This window comes from Rissa tridactyla, chromosome 1, assembly GCF_028500815.1.
Source record: "Rissa tridactyla isolate bRisTri1 chromosome 1, bRisTri1.patW.cur.20221130, whole genome shotgun sequence".
In the NCBI taxonomy this organism is placed as follows: Eukaryota; Metazoa; Chordata; class Aves; order Charadriiformes; family Laridae; genus Rissa; species Rissa tridactyla.
In genome coordinates this window covers 125914917-125933127 of record NC_071466.1, presented here as the reverse complement: position 1 = coordinate 125933127, position 18211 = coordinate 125914917, and the positions used below count along the sequence as shown (strand labels likewise).

Here is an 18211-nt window from a genome sequence, read left to right as displayed (position 1 = left end):
TAGTGGAAGAAGTTACAGAGAAGCACATCTGAATGAACAGGCCTCATGTCTTCACATAGAGAAACCTAAATCTGCTTCTAACCTCTTTCTGGTTGGGATCAATCCTGCTTGGTAGGATCCTCCTCTTCCTATTCTCTGCTCTACATTATAAATTTCCAGCACCAGCATAAGCTGGCTTCATCCTGCTAACGTGTGGCCTCCATTGGGCATGATGTGCCCATCCTAGTGGAGACCACCACAGAAGGGAAAAAAAAGAAAAAAAATTTAAAAAAAGGAAAGGATCTTTATTTCCTCCCCTAGTGAAGAAAAGAAAGAGTGAAACCCTTGGCTTCTATTAAGGGGGCTCAGATGGGGCTGAAATTCACTTTCCTCACTGAAGGTGGGAGGTCATGGCTATATGTGTTGATTGACCTCTGCCTAAGGTTGTGGATGAGGAGGAAGACGAGGCTTGGCTGATGATATACGCTCCCAGCTGGCCAGGCAAAGCTCCAAGGGGACATTCACGAACTCCTGATATTGGCACCGTCACCCTCAGCTGACAGGTGTAAGCAAGGCCAGAGCCAGATGGTTAAATCCAAAGAGCGCCAGGGGGATGATTAAGTCCCACCGTCAGTCAGATCCCTACTACTGCTCACCGTATTTATATTCCTGCCCGAGGGCTTTCTCCAAACAACAAATGGTGCTGGGATTTTCCTCCCTCCCTGCTATCACTCAGACAAATTGGACTGATGGAAACTTTGAGGGGAGTGTCAAAGCGTACCTCAACTCATCCTGGAACAAGTGCCTTTAGCACCTAGAGACCCAGTCCAAGATTATTTGGGTGCAGTTCTCTGTGTGTACGCCTGCATGAGGAGGTAACGTGATATTTGGTATGAAAATATCATAGAAATTTCTGCACAGTAATTCTCTTCCAAAATCTTTCATGACTATTGTCATGAATATACGTTCCAGGAAGGAAGTGACAGACGATGATGTGCCAATACGTGCTGTATAGGAAAGCGAGATACTTGTGGGCACAGAAAAATCACAAAGCTGTTAAATATAACAAAATAAGAAAAATAACAGAACTCTTACGCAAACAGTTAATTAAATAATTGTACTCGTTCTGCTTAAGAATATTGTCCCCTGAGACTTACTGGTAACAGGGAAGGGGAAGAAAATCAAAGTTCATACCTGCAACAAGTCACATAGCCCCAAGCTTTGTCTGACCTGCTTTTACAAATCCATCTCCAAAGAATAGAAGGAAAAATCCAACAACGGAACTTTTCCATAGGGTCTCCTGCTGCATTTTGCCCTCTGTGCACCAGAGGTATAGTGATATCTTGTTGCAGAAAACAGCCTGCTTTGAGGTGAGGAATAGCCTCAGCAACCTCCATTTTCTTGCAGTCTGACACAGTGTTGGGACTAATGGAAAGATCTCCAACACTTTGCATTAGAAAACATTAGTTTTAACCACAGCACATAAATAACATTTAAAAAAATCAGTATTTATAGCATGTTTGTATTTAACACTTTTGTCTACCCAAAAAACAATAAAGCTTCATGCTCATATCTAAGCAGAATAAGGCACATAAAAAAAAATAAATTCACTTGAAGATCTAGGCACTCTAAAGGCCTGCAGTACCACGCTGCTTTGCGGCTGCAATTGCCAGCTCCAGACTGGTGAAAACTGCAGGCAGACCATTGTCTGCTACACTTGGTGCCTTCCTTCTCACCCAGACATCTTTGTGGTCCCACTCAGTATGGTTTTATGAGTCCCAGTGATTATTCAGGCTTGGTACATAACCCATTCATGGCAGATAAGGTCCGCTGTGCACATAGAAAAGGAACTGGGGGGCTTCTCAGTGCAGGGGAAGGGGAGGCAGAAGGAGTGGCCCCACCTGACCTCAGACCTTGACCACCAGTGCAAGGGAGGACACAGCGGATGCAGCTTGCTTTCCCCCGGTCACATCCACATCTCTCTTTCACAGTCACACAAATGTACATACATATGTACCCAGCTGCATACAGACAAAGTTGCGGGGTTTGGAGACCCACTCTCTAACCATTAACAGGAAAACATAGTATTTTAGGCTAAGATGAAGCATCTACTTTGAAAAATGCATTTATTTTATATGGGTTTTCAGTTTGGCTAGATGAAATGGAGAGCAACTATGACAGCGTTGCCTAGAAATGATGAGAATGAAATTAAACAACAGAAAGTAGTTTACCTGGGATGTTCTAAAACAGTGTGCAGGGGTATGAGACAGCATGTATATATCCAGAGTGGTTATCTATACCTGAAACATGCTTTCAAAAGTACTTAAAAATTGAGGACATACAGCTGGCCAGCCGCACAGATTGTTTTGTCATTTTCATAAAGCTGTTCCCAACTTGAAGTTTAGTCACAGCTACAGAAGTAAGCTGAAAACAGAGTGCTCCAGTGGGGGACGCGTTTCTTATGGCTGTAATGGAGGGACATGGCATGCTTAAAGACCTTTGCTCTCTCAGGGGAGCTCAGCAGGAGCTGGGAGCCTGGGAAAGCACCAGCACAGCAATGGCTGGGCTTTGCTGAAGCAGTTTCTCTAGGAATGGCGTACGCACAGCTTTCTGCTGCTCTGTGACAACTGCCAAGGAAAAGGATCATATGCAAAGCTAGATTGTACCCGTACATTTCTTTGGAGACGAAGGTGGTTAATTTTAAAAATAATTCCCAATGAAAATCCCACCTGTACAACGTGGCATAGTTATGCAGGGAGAATTAGTTAAAACTGGGATTACACAAAACTCTAACACAAATTTCTTACCTTCTATTACATAAACCTAAATTATTTCAATTGCAGCGAATTCACAGTGATCACTGCTGGGGCTAAAACGCCACAGCAAGTAATCCAACAACGTTGAATTGAATTCTTTTGTCTCAGACGTCAGAGAGTGAAAGTTCATATACACAGCTGCTAAACTGTAAATTACAATTTTACATAAAATGAAACTTGGACTAAACATAGTCCTGTTAAAAGAAATCCTTAGAGGTGAACTCTTCCATTTTTCACTCATAACCAGCTTTTTAGTATGCCAACCTGTTCCGCAGGCATTCACTTGAACAGAACAGTGTCCAATCTCTAGCACATGAACAGCATTAAAAAAATCAGTATTTATAGCATGTTTGTATTTAACGCAGTACTCATGCAGCTTTATTAATCACTAATAATATTGCAGAAGAATAAAAGAGCAAAGGATGAAAAGAATGTAAAATAATCCCCAAATGAATGGCAAATGTTTTAGATGCTCTCCCTAAAGATACGATTTAAAAATCATGTGCAAGACACAGTGAAAAACAGGCATTTTACATCAAGTCTCATCCGTCTTTAAGAACACTCAATTTAAATAGAAAGTGAGTGGCAGCCATTCTTCCTGTTACTAGGTTTCATTCTGCTAACATAATGGTTAGAGATGCCAACCAATACAACTCCATGCGTACCATCGGATGTTCACTCACACAATACCTGCCTGAGACAAAGGAATCCCACTTGGGAAGGCAGTGAGGCTGTACAGGACGAGCTTGTCAGTATACGAGAAAAAGGAAGGGTTGAAATGATTGATCAGGACTCATGCGCTTGAGTGCACGCTGTTGCTGTGCAGTCTGTCTCATGCAGCCAAGCCAACGGGCTGCATGTTCCCCACTGTAAGTTCACCCACTGACCAGCACCGGCCCACTCAGAAGCCAAGACGGCTCTAAATTTCTTGATACAAACGAGCAGACACCGAGAGATTGAAACAACATGACCTCTCAACTCTTTCGCAGCCAGAAACTTGAGAATCTTGAAGGTGAAAAACCAGAGCACTTGCTCCCCCTCACACCAACTTTCACCCGGCCTCCAGCTGTCCGAGGAGGACAACGTGTAGTCTAATTATAGGTCTCTTTAGTCCTACTAGAGATTGTCCCCTTACGTAGGCAAAGAATCTCATGAATCTCTTTCAGAGCCCAGATCATCCTCCATTTTAGACCCTTCTTCTGCCCTATCACGAATGTGCAAGGTGGGTTCCCCATCAAGTTTGCTCCTCGCCAGTGAAACAAAAGGAAGAAACGACAGGTTTCATCAAGAAATGCAGGGTATGGAGTGACCACTGGAGAATGCACATCTAGTTTCTTCTCTACTGTCCTTTCCCGTGACTTGTCACTTAAAAAGACCTGTTAACACCGAAGGCGTTTTTATTATCAAAAGTGAAAAGCTACGGCATATATTGAGCAGTTTCACACTTAACAGTTGTGAAGGATATTCTACGTATGAGTTGATAAGCTGTGTTTTCTTTGCACTTTGTGTACATACCCAGTACATGTGGTCAGAGGAGGGAATCTTACAAGATTTATTCGGATGGAGGTCAGGTGCGTGTACGTGCTTTGTTACATTAAAGAGCTTGGGAGTATGCATTTCTACATCTGACAGGGACTGCTTAGCCTTTAGCAAATCACTAGCACTTCTTCCATCTCAGTTTGTCTTACTGCAAAAAACAATATGCAGAAATATCCCTTAACGGGGTGTCTTAGAGCCTAAATAACATATCTAAGTGCTACAGGATTTTTGAAGAGAGTGCTACAGTAGAATAAAATAATAGTTTTTAATTATAATTCAGACAGAAAGGACATGAAGTCCCATTCTTTAACACCTGAAAAAGCCTCAGAGTTTTTAAAAACATTTTCGAGAATCCAAACCTGTTGCATTCAGATCATTAAGATGAAAAACAAACTTGGGGCTCACTATGTCAGAGACACACAGCTCAGTGGGATCCCTTTTAATTTGGAGTTACAATTCTCCAGTTTCAGTATCAACAGCCACAATCAAAGGCTTCTTTGTCATGGCTTTGCTATTCATCAGCTTCTGGGAGAGTGTCCTGACATGAGACAAGAGAATGATAAGAGTTACCCCTATCCAAAGAGGGCATCCAGCTCAAGGACAAACCGATGACAGACTATGCAAAGCTGGGGTTAGAATATAAATGGTATGGGAGGGACAGAAGCAGTGCTTTATCCAGACCCTGAGGTCTCAACTCTGGCGACAGCCTCGTAAGGCAGATGTCCTCCGGTATCCCGTATGAATTCAACATGCTATGAATTCTTCATTTGAGACCCTGCTGGGAAACCTAGTCTCCTCCTGCTTGATTTACTGCAGAATTGCTGATAAGGAAACCCCGCTGTAGCAGAACACTACCCACAGCACAACAGGGACGAGATAGGCAGCACATCTGCGGAGGGAAGATCGTCGTCTCAGCCAAAGTTACAGAAAACAGCAATTGTAAAATAATCCAAGTCTTACAATATGGAAAACAGCATAGCCCTCAAATCAGAGATACTTTGTCTCTCACTGTTTCTGTTTGTCAGCAAGTGGAAGGGCTATATACAATTAATACTATCAAACAGAGCCTGGCATAGCAAGAAAAAAAATAAATCCTATGTACTGTCATAGTAATTTTATCCTTTTGTTTATTTTTTTTAAACTGAACTAATTACTTAGCTCAGCAATGGTTGGGACTGGAAGGCTGCACCAGGACTGTAATGAAGGTAAAGCCCTGGGGAACCATTTTGATTATAGTGGAGGTTTCAGCTGACTACATTTTAATTAATCAGAGTAGTAGAGCACTCTGAATTCCCAGGTATCCCATTTCAACCTGCAGACTAACATGACTTGTTTTAGGGCATATTTTAACATTGTTCTAATAAATTCTTCAACAGTTCTTTTAAGTCTCAGAGGCAATCTAATTTCTTTTTTATTTTTATTATGGAGGCTTTCAATAGGTATTTCATCTATAAATCACTAAAATGATGTGGCTGTGGAATGCCAAAAATAGACTCAGAAACCAACTACCTCTTCAATACTTGTATTCATTAAAAGCACAGTGAATTTTATAATTACAAATCAAAAGAAGTTTTTTCACATTGATAAAGCATTTTAATTTAAAATACATCTCTATTATAATAAAGATAAGTCACAGTAGCATTTGGTTAAAAAGCTCAGTAGTGAGCCAGCATAATATTAGATGTCATCCACTATAACATAAACACAGAAGTCGTCAATGCCAAAAGAAAAGCAGGATGTTCAGGCTTCAACACACAGTGCGGTGTCTACATTATCTGTAAAACCCAGGCTGAAGTGAGCCATGCTTAAGGACCGACAAAATATGTGTAGTCTGAGAAATACATGGCAAACGAAGAACCAGATCTCAAAATATGCCAGTTTTGAGCCAATACATCATAAGACCCAGCAGAGATGATGTAATTTATATCTTTAAATTCACAAAGCAAGTAAATTTTCCTTTGCATATTCTTCTGCATCCTGAATCCACCAGTGTTTTGCTTCTGTATGGAAAAAAGAATGCTAAACTGCCCAGGACTCTCCTGGTTTCTACTCAGACGCTGCAGTCCCCAGTATCAGCTAAGCATGACCTGCAGAGGTGGCTGTACACCGCCGCTGCCCAGCAGCAGTAGTAGATACCAACTCTTCCTCCAAGAGGGATGTAAGATCCAGAAAAGGACCAGGGGAAAACCCTGAAGACAGGCATCAAGCAGAGAGGGCTAAACCCAAGGGAAGGGCAGAGCACACCGCGGAAGCTAGTGGCAGTGGTGGTAGGAAAGGGGGTGAGGACAATGGACATGGAGCCCTAGGTCTGAGCCAGTACACTTCTCCATATCCATCATGCTTCATTTTCTACAAAAACCAATGCTCTCCCCTCCCACTCAATAGGGTGAGCCGCTGCACCACCTGCTCCATGTGGGGGGACCACGGGGCTGTTCCTTGGTCCCTGCGTGGGGGAACAGTAGAAGGTGTGAATCCTCCTGCCTCAATGCACCGTTTGTCATACAGTTGCAGAAACAGACTTGCTCCTAGTAGTACCCACCCCTACTACCAAGGGGTGATGAGCCCCTAACTGCTACACCACTAGCAGAGATGCAGCCCACCTCTGCCAGCTGCTCACAATTTCACTACTGAAAGCTTTTGAGAAGGCACCATAATCATGACTTTTTGCCTACATAAGAGGAGGCTGGGGGCAAGAAAGAGTAAGTTACTTCACATGGACCTTTACCCCAGTGTATCCATAAAGCTGTCAAAACCCAACCCAAAATAAAATACCGATTAGATTAGTTTTCCAGGGTGAAACTGTTCTGTGTAGGATAAAAAAAAAGTGTAGCTCACTTTGTGTAGAAGCAATGAAGCAAAGTGTGGTTTAAGAGAATGATAATGAATTTCCTTTGACAATGGGAAAGGTACAGACCTAAGCTCACATCTCTGTCAAGGCATCTAGTTCAGCAATCGCTACTTTCTTTTAGTTTCTGCTAACCTAAAGGTACTACAGATATTCTATTTTACAGTTGTCATTACCACAAAATATTACAGGAATAATTTGCTACAGTAAATAATCCCAGAATTGGCTTTCTCAAAACCATGTAAAATTATTCCAGGCTGAAAACCTGGAATGCCTAGCAATAATTGATTGTGAAACCAATGCTTAGAGAGTTTGGACTGAAAACCTCAAAGAGAAAAAAGCATCAAATTATTGCCACAGACCAAGGCAGAAAACCTGACTTTTTGATTTGGAGAGGCACAGATTTGCAAGCCTGAAGCATTTTTTTAATTCATTTTTTTCCCCACACTGGGTTACCAACTGAGTACTTAGTTCAGGTTTCAGAAGTGATGTATGTAACACCCACTGGGTACACCGCCACTTACACTGTGTTCAAACCAGAGGGAAAGGAACAGCTGCTATCGCTCTTCCTGCGGCAGGTTAAGCACCAGGAGTGGGAACCCCCCACCAGAAGTGTGTGAAAGCACCAGCACTCACATGCTGCAGCCTCCAGTGATCTAGAATTCCCCTCCTAATTTTCTCTTCTTCACTCATGCTTTGTCTTTTAACTGCATCCAAGGATGAGCAAAGGTAAATAACGTGGCACGCTTTACCTGGGGCTGACCCTAAAAGCCACTTCAAAACTGCAAGCTTGGGCGGATTCTAGCCAGGATCTCTGAAGGGAGTCCAAAAGAGCTTGAGCCTGCAAAGCCTCATCACTCCACGGCTCTGAACAATACTCTGGCGATTAACCAAGCTCCTCTGCAATATCAAGAGCCACTAATGTTCCAGGATTTTTCTACATGGCACTCATTAAGAAACTGAAGATAAATTAAAGGAGGGTGGGAAGCCAAAGCATGCCACCCTATGGCCTAGGTGATCTTGACAGAAGTCAGGTTTTCTCAGCTCCCTTTAGGCTTAGAGCCCCAGGAAACATACCCTGGCAGGAGGTCTGCCCTAAAAAAAACATATTGCAGGTAAACCCATGGTTGTGTTAAAAATCTCCCACCTGCAGCTACTCGCCCTGAGTTGCTGAATGCAGGGAGGGAGAGCTTCTTCTAGACACAGAACTGTTGTCTTTACTCTTCTACCAGTAAGAGTACCAGTGCACCAGTAAAGTACCAGTACACAGCACCAGTGCTTTATGAACACGTGCAATAGTAACAAAGATGCTCATAACTCTGAACTGTATACATCACCTATCATCTATTTAGTGATGGACTTAGCAGTGTTAGGTTAACAGTTGGACTCTGTGATCTTAAAGGTCTTTTCCAACCTAAATGATTCTATGATCATGAGAACTCATGTCCCAAAGAGGAAAGGGACAGGAAAAAATGCTGCCTTAGTGCAAGCATTGGTTTTATGGGGTTTGGTTTGTTTGATTTTTTTTTAAAACTAGAGAATCTGCACATCTCCTTAAATTGCTCATGCACATGTTGGGAGTGGAGACTGCATTTGAAATGACCGAATTACAAGGATGCCTACCAAGTAAACCTTGCAGGGATGAGGGTGAAAGTAAATGCACAAGAGTCTTCAAGCTGCCTACACACGCAGCACCTGCCTCCCACAGGGTCACTGGAAAAATCCATTCAGCCATTCCGATTGCATTTAAGAGCAAGGAAAATACAGACAAAACTACAGGGCACATGGGGGCAAAACACATCTCAGACAAAGCAAAGCATTTTTGGACAGCTTCTGGCCTATTTTAACACCACTTAAGACGGGCAAAATTTTGTCAAGGGGAATCATTTTTGTCTCCACCATTTGAGGAAGACGAAGACCATGCCTTCATTGCACAGACCAGCCTCAGTCGCGCTGTAATACACAGGGTGCAAGAGAGGTAGGTCAAAATCCTCCAACCTGTGCTCAACACAGAAAATGTTCAAGAGATCAAACAATCTTTTTTAAACCTCCAAACTCAAAATGGGAAGCAGAAGTGACTGCGGAGGATTTTCATGCAAAAAAACTGCCACTCTTCTGGTTCGTCAGTCAAGACTTCTGCTAGCACGTACTTCAGGAAGCTCACAGTACCCTGGTACTCTGCCATACAAGTAAGAAACAAAGATCCTTCTGCTGTATTCCTGTGTTGAATTACAGGGTTTTTTTTCAAAGAGAGTTTTGAAGTGTACAGAGCTAGGAGTTGGACATGATCAGAAGTCCATAGAGCTGTCTGCTGCACTCAACACAGTCGACTACAAGGTGCAAGCAACTTGCCTGCAGAACCAAACAGGAGTCGATCTGAATCTGTCTCAGATGGTTCATCTCACTCTTCTCAGGAGCCCCAAAACAGGCAGCTGCTCCTCCTCACTAGGAGTGCTTGCCATGGCATCCCAACAGATTAGGCTCCATTCCCCATGAAGCTATACATTATTAATCTTATCTGAAGCAGACAGTGCTGACACCCAGCTTCCTCAGTGTCTGGAAGAATACCAGCTGTCTCCAGCTCAGCCTGAGTAACTGGAGAGAATGTGTGCATGCATCAAGAGGAAATATTTCTTAAAACTTTGCAGGATTCAGAATCCTTCCCCTCTTCTTTTTCCTATGCACTATTATAACAACTGCCTGGGATTCATACCCCACTCCATCTCTCTGCATGCCCAGGTGCAAGAGACTCCTTTTTGTATCTTTCGCTTACAAGATAACTGTGTCACTTCCTCTCAGACTGGCCCAACAGCCCATTCATTTGAGGTTTCTTTGGGGTGGGTTACTGCAAGACTGTCTTTATCAGACCAACAGAAGGAGATGCCCAGATTATGCAGCCAGTGGAAGATGCGGCAGCACACATTCCAGAGCACAGGAATGGATACTAAAGAAAATTACTGTACTCCACGATTCCTTAGCTTTTACCTCTTAGAAATCCTGCATGGACTTGGTTCTAAGGCTGAACAATCTCTATGGTCCTTTTTCTTCATCAGCCTTGTAGCATTACAACCAGTAGATACCATGTAATTGCTAGTGGTGTGAATAAAAAAGTTCCTTCCTACTGAACAGCAAGCAAGTTGAGGAAGAACTTTTTACCTAGAACTTAAGAACTGGTCCATAACGGGTACTGGATAAGACTCATACTCATCAGCCCTTCTTAAAAGGGGTCACAATCAATTGGATGGCAAACTACAGAAAAACAAGGAACAAGTGGACCTTTACTGACTTACAGACCTTTCAAAGCCTCTAACAATCTCAAAGATGTTTCAACAGTTGCGTAGACGTGGCATAGACTGGTGCAATACAACTACATGGCTCGACGGGTAGATTAAGCCCTTAAAACCAAAGAACACTAAGCACTGTAGCTAATTTTGCACCAGAAACTTGTTTCTTGGACGAGTTTTGCATTTCAGGATGCAGTCCAGCAGTGAGTTGGTTTATGAACGGTAACATCAAGACACGCGTACCTTGCATATCCCATCCTCTCAAGAAAAATAGGGATCTCTACTGTGGCAACATCACATGTATGTAAGAGCTATTTTTAAATAAAAGCCTTTTATTCTGGGGGTAAAAGGATTTCCAAACAGCTTTTGATCCCCTAAATCAGGGAACAAGGCTCCGCTAGCAAGTAGGGAAGTGTTCTACAATTTGAAATGTTACAGCCAAGCTGATGAAAAAAATCATTCAAGCAACTTGAATGGCTCTCACGCAGTCTTTTTCACTGTAGAAGTCGACACACCATGTTCAGGTCTCATAAAGCTACATTATTTGTTATTATGGAAAATACACTAATTCTGCTCACTATTTCCCACAGGTTTACAGCACTAATAAATCCAAGTTTGTGTCATTAATCTCTAGAATTAATCATTGACTACCAGTAAGAGTGCAGTAGGTGATGATTAAAGCAGCAGAAATGCCTCATAATACAGACGTTATTGCCTTTGTGTGGGGAGGCATCGTGTGGTAAGTGAGTATTAACTTCAAAGATACAGCTCATTTTACACAGCTGGGCTCTCTGATGAAAGTTGAATTTGAAGCATGTTAGCGTAATAACATGCTCCCGAGATTTTGTTATTTTTTTTTAAAATCAGTAATTATAATGAAACACTATGGCTGAATAGCATTACTCTCACTCATTTACACCACCAAAACAAGATGACATCATTACTTTTATTTTCTAAAGTTTGTTTTTGGCAAAGCAAGTCCTCTGTTCTTTCAGGTACTGTTTAGAAAGCAAGATAGGAGATTAAGCCATTTACCTCCTCAAGTACTGTGCTTTTTACATTGCCATATTTACCACATAGCTTCAGGCATGGCAAATAAAAATTGCCTTAAACCTGTGATAGCCTCAGAGCTGTTTGACAGGGCTCTTTATGCCTCTTGGAGTAGCTTGATAGTTTTGCAGCATGAAGTCCCGGGCTTAATCCCGAGTATAAAGTACTTGAAAAAATAAAGATTTCCCAGTAGAAGGCTGAAACATACTACACATCCATACCCAAGTTCCACCAGGCACACTTATTCATCCGCCAGGCAAACCTACTCATAAGTATGTACGAGGGTGTTTGACTAGATCTGAAATAATCCCGTTTATCATCGTTGCAGAGGAAGACAAGATAAGCATCTATCTCTCATCGAGTTAGCTATAGGCTTCCCTGCACTCGTATCTGGGTTTAACCCTTAGAGTCTGCATTTCTATTGTAGAGTGTGTATTTCTATTAAGATACGTTCACTAAGCTTTCATCACAAGGCAATGACAATTAGTTTCCTCCATTACCTGATTTCCAGTTACCCAGTGGTCTTAAGAGTGTCACGTCTCACATATTAAAGTAGAGAGTTGGAGCCAGGATCTGCCTGTTTATACAGGACAAATCAATTTAAATATACACTAATAGAGAGAGTTTGATTTTAATTACATTAGGCACAGTATTTGTCCAAGCAAAAGCACAAGGGGAGTACATTAAAAAACATAACAAATTACCCCCCACCCCCGCCCCAACTTGGCTGTTAAAAGAAAATTACGGTCATATCTCTCATGTTAGAAATGTTGATAAAAGCGTACAGAACTGCTGCAAAGGTTAATGTCATCCTGAATATGCATTGGCTGTTCAGACACCGGTCACAAGATTTAAAGAATAAAACAACATTCAGTTTTGTAGAGATCTGTTACTTCACGGAAAATTAAACAAGTTATTTGCTTTTTTTGTTGTTTTGTTTTGGTCAACCACCATTCAGCATGTGTTTAGAAGAATACACATCTTTCAGGAGTCTTTTAATCAATCACAGCAATTTGTAAACCCATTTCAAAAATAAATATTTAGAGGTCATGTAAGCAATGAACTCAAAGAATGGCTTAGGTCCAGGCATTGTGTAGACTCAATGATGTGATCCTCCAGACATTTTTCTGCCCATGTGGTGCCATCAAATAATTTTGTTGTTGTTTTTTTTTTTTAAAACAACATGACAAAAACTAAGGAAAGAAAAAGACATATGTTGAACTGCGAACTGTGAAATGAGACGGGGTAATGCAAGAGGGGTCATATCCCACTACTCAAACGTGAGCTAGCAAAAGAGGAGTGAGATAATCAGAAAGGTCAGAGCAGCAACAGTGGCCAGGTCTTTTCTTGGAAAGACTTTAAGAACACCCACACTTCTCCTCAGACATCAGCTACTCTCTGCACTCTCTTCTTCTCACTAGTTTGGATAAGACTTTTACTAGACAACCTTTTCTAATTGCCCACTTGAGGAAAGCACTGAGGGCTCAGCTGTCACCTCAGCATTAAGTGTGGTGGGCAAAATACTCTGCTCCACTCTAGTCCTCTTTCCTTGATCGAAGAACTTCCTAGGGGGGTCAAGGAAAAGCAGAAGGAGAAACAACACCTCGCTGTTGAGAAACGATCTTCCATCTCAGACCACAGGACAACTCTTTAGTAAAGTGCTGCCTCTGCTTCAGTTCAGCAAGAGCACAAGAGGGACTGACGTACCTCCTGATTTCAACAGCCATGCTAAAGACCATCTTCCCTGGCCTCGCCACCAACCATGCCAGGTCTCCATACCAATTTGCAGCAATATACTTCATTGGGCTACTCTGCTAAATTAGTTGCAGATGCTTCTGTAGTAAATCTTTCCTTAGTAGTGTGCTTCAGAAAAAAAATGAACTGGAAAAGTCTGCTTCATAGGCTCCATATCAGCCACAAAAAACTGCATGAAACCATGAAGTCAAGCCCAAAGCCCCCCGGAGAATTCTGGAGCACCACTGTCATATCCCGTTTTCCAATTTCATCCACTCAGCTGAAAGGATGTTTAAAACCAACATTTCTGGGGACAAAGAAAATCTCATTTCATTCTGTTCTCATTATTGAAGTGTGGCTGAAACCTTCTATTCTCAGGACAGCCAAAAATAAATAAATGCTGGTACATGTAGGGAAATTTTAGCCTCAGACGTGGAATTTCTCACAACAACTTTTGAGCAGCTGAAGATGTGGGAAGGGACACTATTGCTTGCTCTCAGCTACAGCAGTTGCTAACATGATTATATGGGCCCCCTTTAAAGTCCATTTCCACAAAAGGAGGCGAGTCTGTCGGTAAATAGCAGAGCAATTTATCACCACACCCACAAACCTCTCTTCCTAGAACTGCCATACACCTGAGTATCACCCATGAAAGCAGACCCCATGCTCAAGGTGAATGCCGTCTAACGCCCTCCTGTAAACTTGAGCTCTGTTTCAGACCCTGACATGCAGTTTCTTAACAGGGTGACACAGGCCATTGTGCTGGAAGACAGTCTGTTTCTGGGAAACGCCACTGCACTACCACTCCTGACTCATAAGGATATAAGATGATTTTCCTCCAATCTCACACACCGAGTTAACAGCAAAGCCAGAAACAGTATGCAAATCTCACTGACATGGTAAAACATCAATAAGCTCACGTGCGGCTTTTCTGCTTTTTTATTGTATGCGTCTCTACATCTACTTATTTTTCACACGCTGATTATGCAAGAACTTGGGAAGTCTTACATGTAACTGCTTGTCATTATCACGGAGTGAATTACCACTGGAGTGGGGGACTCATACCTTTGAACAGTCTTAGTTCAATTAAAATCCCAGGCCTTTATGCTTGCAGTTACCATATTTCTCTTATGGTTACTAGAAATATTACCTTATTTCTTACTTCTGAAAACTGTGTGGTTATACAGGACAAATCCATCCCCTCCCCTTACTACTCATACAAGTGCCCACTGTGCTGAAGTCCACAAGGTTAAGTTTGAGTGACAAGCTAGACTCACAAAAAAAGAGAAAGCAAGCTATCGAGCATCCCCTGTAGAGTTAGTGGCACACAGGCAGGGAAGCTCAAACAGGCAGGGAAAGAGAAGCTGCTGTACTCCTCCTACTCCTTGCCCTGCATGTGCAAGATCCCTGTTTCTCAGGTCACTGTCAGCGACTCCTTGTCCCACACAGAGCCCAGAATGTGGTTCCCACTGCCCACCCCCTTTGCTTTGCTTCTTTGGGAAACAGGGCTTATATATGACCACAGTATCTGTGTGTATATGTTTATGTCTGTGTGCTGGTCCCAGAATTTTTGTCTCAGTGCACAGTCGCTACATCAAGGTTTGACAAAGGGTTGGAGAAAGCAAATTCTTGCAAGTTCTTACAAGTTTTGTGAAAACAGGCAGGGAGGCGATTCTATAATTATCCTTGTGGAAGGCGAGACCGGCATGTGCAATCCCAGAGAGAGGGGAGAATCCCAACAGATTCCTCAACCATGGGAAAAAGTTTCAGTTGAGACTCACAGTCAACCACTGCACACAAATTTATAGGAAAGTAGTCATGTTCAGCCCCACTGCTCAGAAAACTACTAGTGTCTGGCTAGGCAGGCACTGTAAAACATAGTCATTTGAATGATTTATTTCATTCTTTCTTCTAAGAAATCTTTCCCAGCACTGGAACAGGAGGGAGCAAACTGGTGGGTGACACACATGTTTGCTAGCACATAAAGGAACTTTATAAAAGCAGATTTTGTATTTTCCAAATTAAGAAGAAAAAAAGCCAGTGACAGGGTGTGGCAAGGGATCCTGTTTGTTTCTAAGCCTGTCTTTGCATGCTTATACTTTCAAATACAGAAAAGCATCCATTCTGAAAGAAGCATCAGGGTTAGAGATACAGTTTAGATTAGTGATGGTTTTTGTCAGAGTTAGGTTGATGGTTGAACTAGATCTGAAAGGTCCCTTCCAATCTCAGCAATTCTATGTGTTTTGGGATAGCCAAGTTTATTTTCTCAAGGCCTGTATACCAGAGCAGAGATAACAATTATGAATATTTTGACCACACATCCCCAACCAGCACTGGCCGTGGCTGCTTAAGTAAAGGGGGAAAGGGGAAGCCTGACCCCCATTATCACCTTTGTTCAAGTCCTGCCCCTTAGTTGCCTGTGCCGGGTTCAGCCGCAACAAACCAACCTGGCAACGACCCATTAGTCATGCTGTTTACAACTAACCCTGCTCATGACGATTCAAGGCAGCCACAGAGCAAACACAAGCCACTCACCTGGCAGATCTGCAGGCGCCTGTGGGAAGCAGGCAGTGACCTTTTCAGCCAGCAAAAACCACAGCAGGAAGACAGTGCTTGAACAAACCTTATCATGCAAAAGAAAACTTCCACATTGGCATAATAATGCAAGGGGAGGCTATTTCCCACCGGCAGTTTACTATACAAGGATGTAGCCTCAGTACAAAAGGACGCATGAACTTCCAGGCTAAGAGAGTTGTGACAGACCACAGCTCTTCCGTCCCTCGAGGAGTTCAGGCCTGGCCTGGCACATATCACATTGCCTGCCACAGCAATACTCCTCCGTGAACCAGGCTGTTAACAACATAAGACAGCCCTTGGGATACAGGCAGCACACTACAGAGGACAGGAGACTCAGACCAGAGGGCCTCACTGGTTAGTGAGAACTGAGCTTTGGCACGCTTTCTCTTGAACCTTCACCCTCCCAGACATTGAACACAGTACGGCAGGAGCGCTGTGGACTCCCTACAACTCTGTCCACCTACCTCACCTGCATCATGTCTAGGTACCTAATACCACCACCCTCTCTCCACCCCACAGATAGCTTCCTTTCTTCCTCCCTGTGAAACTCCAAATGCTGTTTTTCACAAGTAGAAATTACCAATACTGGTATAATTCTTACATCACTTTTTTTTTTTTTAAATGTTTTAAAAAAATACATATCTACTCCAGTCCCTATGACTCAGTATCTATAAATACTTTAATGGGATTTATTAAATTTATTTTCTAGTTTCTCAGGTGATGACATGACAGACCTTCAACCTGATCTTGCGCAATCAGCGTAGGAGAGGTCAGTGAGTTGGCAATAATAAAGTATTTGAGAGCCAACAACAGGGAGAGGGAGTTCAGATACTTGATGATGATAACCTAACACAAATGCGTACTTCCCTCCTCAAAGACTCCAGCATAAGAAAAAGCTTTAGGAGCAGCTTCTTCACACCATAACCTCCCACAATGTTTTGATCTGGTTATTTAAGCACAGTCTGAATGGCTTGAATTCATCTGCGGATAACCCACAACAAGGACAAAGATCTGGTGTCTGAAGTGTAGAGAAAGGACCAAAACACAACAGTTCCTACACCTCTCTGAAACTTGTAATAGAAAAATCAGGCAAGGACCTCAGTTTAATCTTTTTGCACTGGATTTCTTTTGCTTTCACACTCCCGAAGTCTACAGCCACTTCTCATTTTAGGAATGAGATGAACATGCATTTCTTTCCATGCCAGGCTTTGGGCCTGCCTGCCACTACCAAAACAGGCACTGTGCGCCTTTTCTGTGGCACGTAATAGGCAAACTATTCCAGCAAAGTTCTTCTGGCAGGGCTGGGTCACGATACTGGCAGTGAATACAGGCGAGAGGGGCCTCCTGAGCAAGCCAGATCCCTGATGTAAAATGAAGTGTGCCCGAAAGACACTCGTGTGAGGCAAGCGGATGGGAGAACATTTCTCCCCAATAATACAGAGAACTTGAAAAGAATGGAGTTTAGCATAGAGAAATGCACAGGCTGCAACATATCTTTTTCTAAAAAAATCCTCCTCCATTCATACACTCCTGCACAGCAATGTGAGGCTCCCAGGTGGGAAGCTCAACAAAACACTTAAACCCCTCTTTGCCCAGGAGAGCCTGGTTAGCTCACCAGAACATGGGAATCTACGTGGAAGAAAAGAAGTAGCAAAATATTGTTAAAACATCAGTTTAAATCCAGGCCGGTTCTCCCTTCTCAGTAAGGCCCCGTGTAGCTGTGCTTGTTAGCGAGGCAGTGGAAGGGGCGATATTTCAGGCCTGCTCCTCAGCAAGGCTCTCTAATCCCCGGCCATGCAGCCAGCCTGCCAATCAGCCACCTTGCTCTGCTCGCACGCAAACCCAAGTTGAGTAACCTGAGGAGACATTAGCAACTCAACACTCACCGCAATTTCACGTCGTGGTCTGACCAAGTGGCACAAGCCCTTAACCACAGCCTTTAACAACAGCACGCTGCACACACTAATCCCTCCTTGATACTTCATGTCAGCTCCCGCTGTGAATCAGCACAGAGCGCAATGGATTTTTGGCTTAACCAGCGGACTCAACTGCACTTGCGCTTTTTGGAGTGAGGAAGATTATCATTCCTACCTAAATTACACCATGATCCTGACTGCAGAGTCCGCCAACCTCCTCCGAATGGTGCCTTACTGGAGCCAATGTGCAGCCAGGGGTGTCGCGGCTGGGGCTGCCTGAAAGGCTCGGCCATTCCCTTCAGGGGAAAACGCCGAAGGAGCTGATGTCATTTACACGTTACCTGACTCTGATGAGCAAACTTGCTGGCAGCCAAACACAACACAACAGCGACACTCTAAAAGAAGTGTTCAGGACATGTTTTTCATTACCACAGTCAATCCAAACACACCAATTGCCACCTCCGCCTTATC

General features: G+C 43.0%; 2 protein-coding genes across 6 annotated transcripts in view; one reads left to right on the top strand and one right to left on the bottom strand.

Moving 5' to 3' along the window:
- The window catches only part of CMSS1 (cms1 ribosomal small subunit homolog), a 242431-nt gene that overhangs the window by 32915 nt on the left and 191305 nt on the right, over nt 1-18211 (bottom strand). The window lies entirely within an intron of this gene.
- FILIP1L (filamin A interacting protein 1 like) overlaps nt 1-18211 on the top strand; it is a 209744-nt gene that overhangs the window by 2183 nt on the left and 189350 nt on the right. The window lies entirely within an intron of this gene.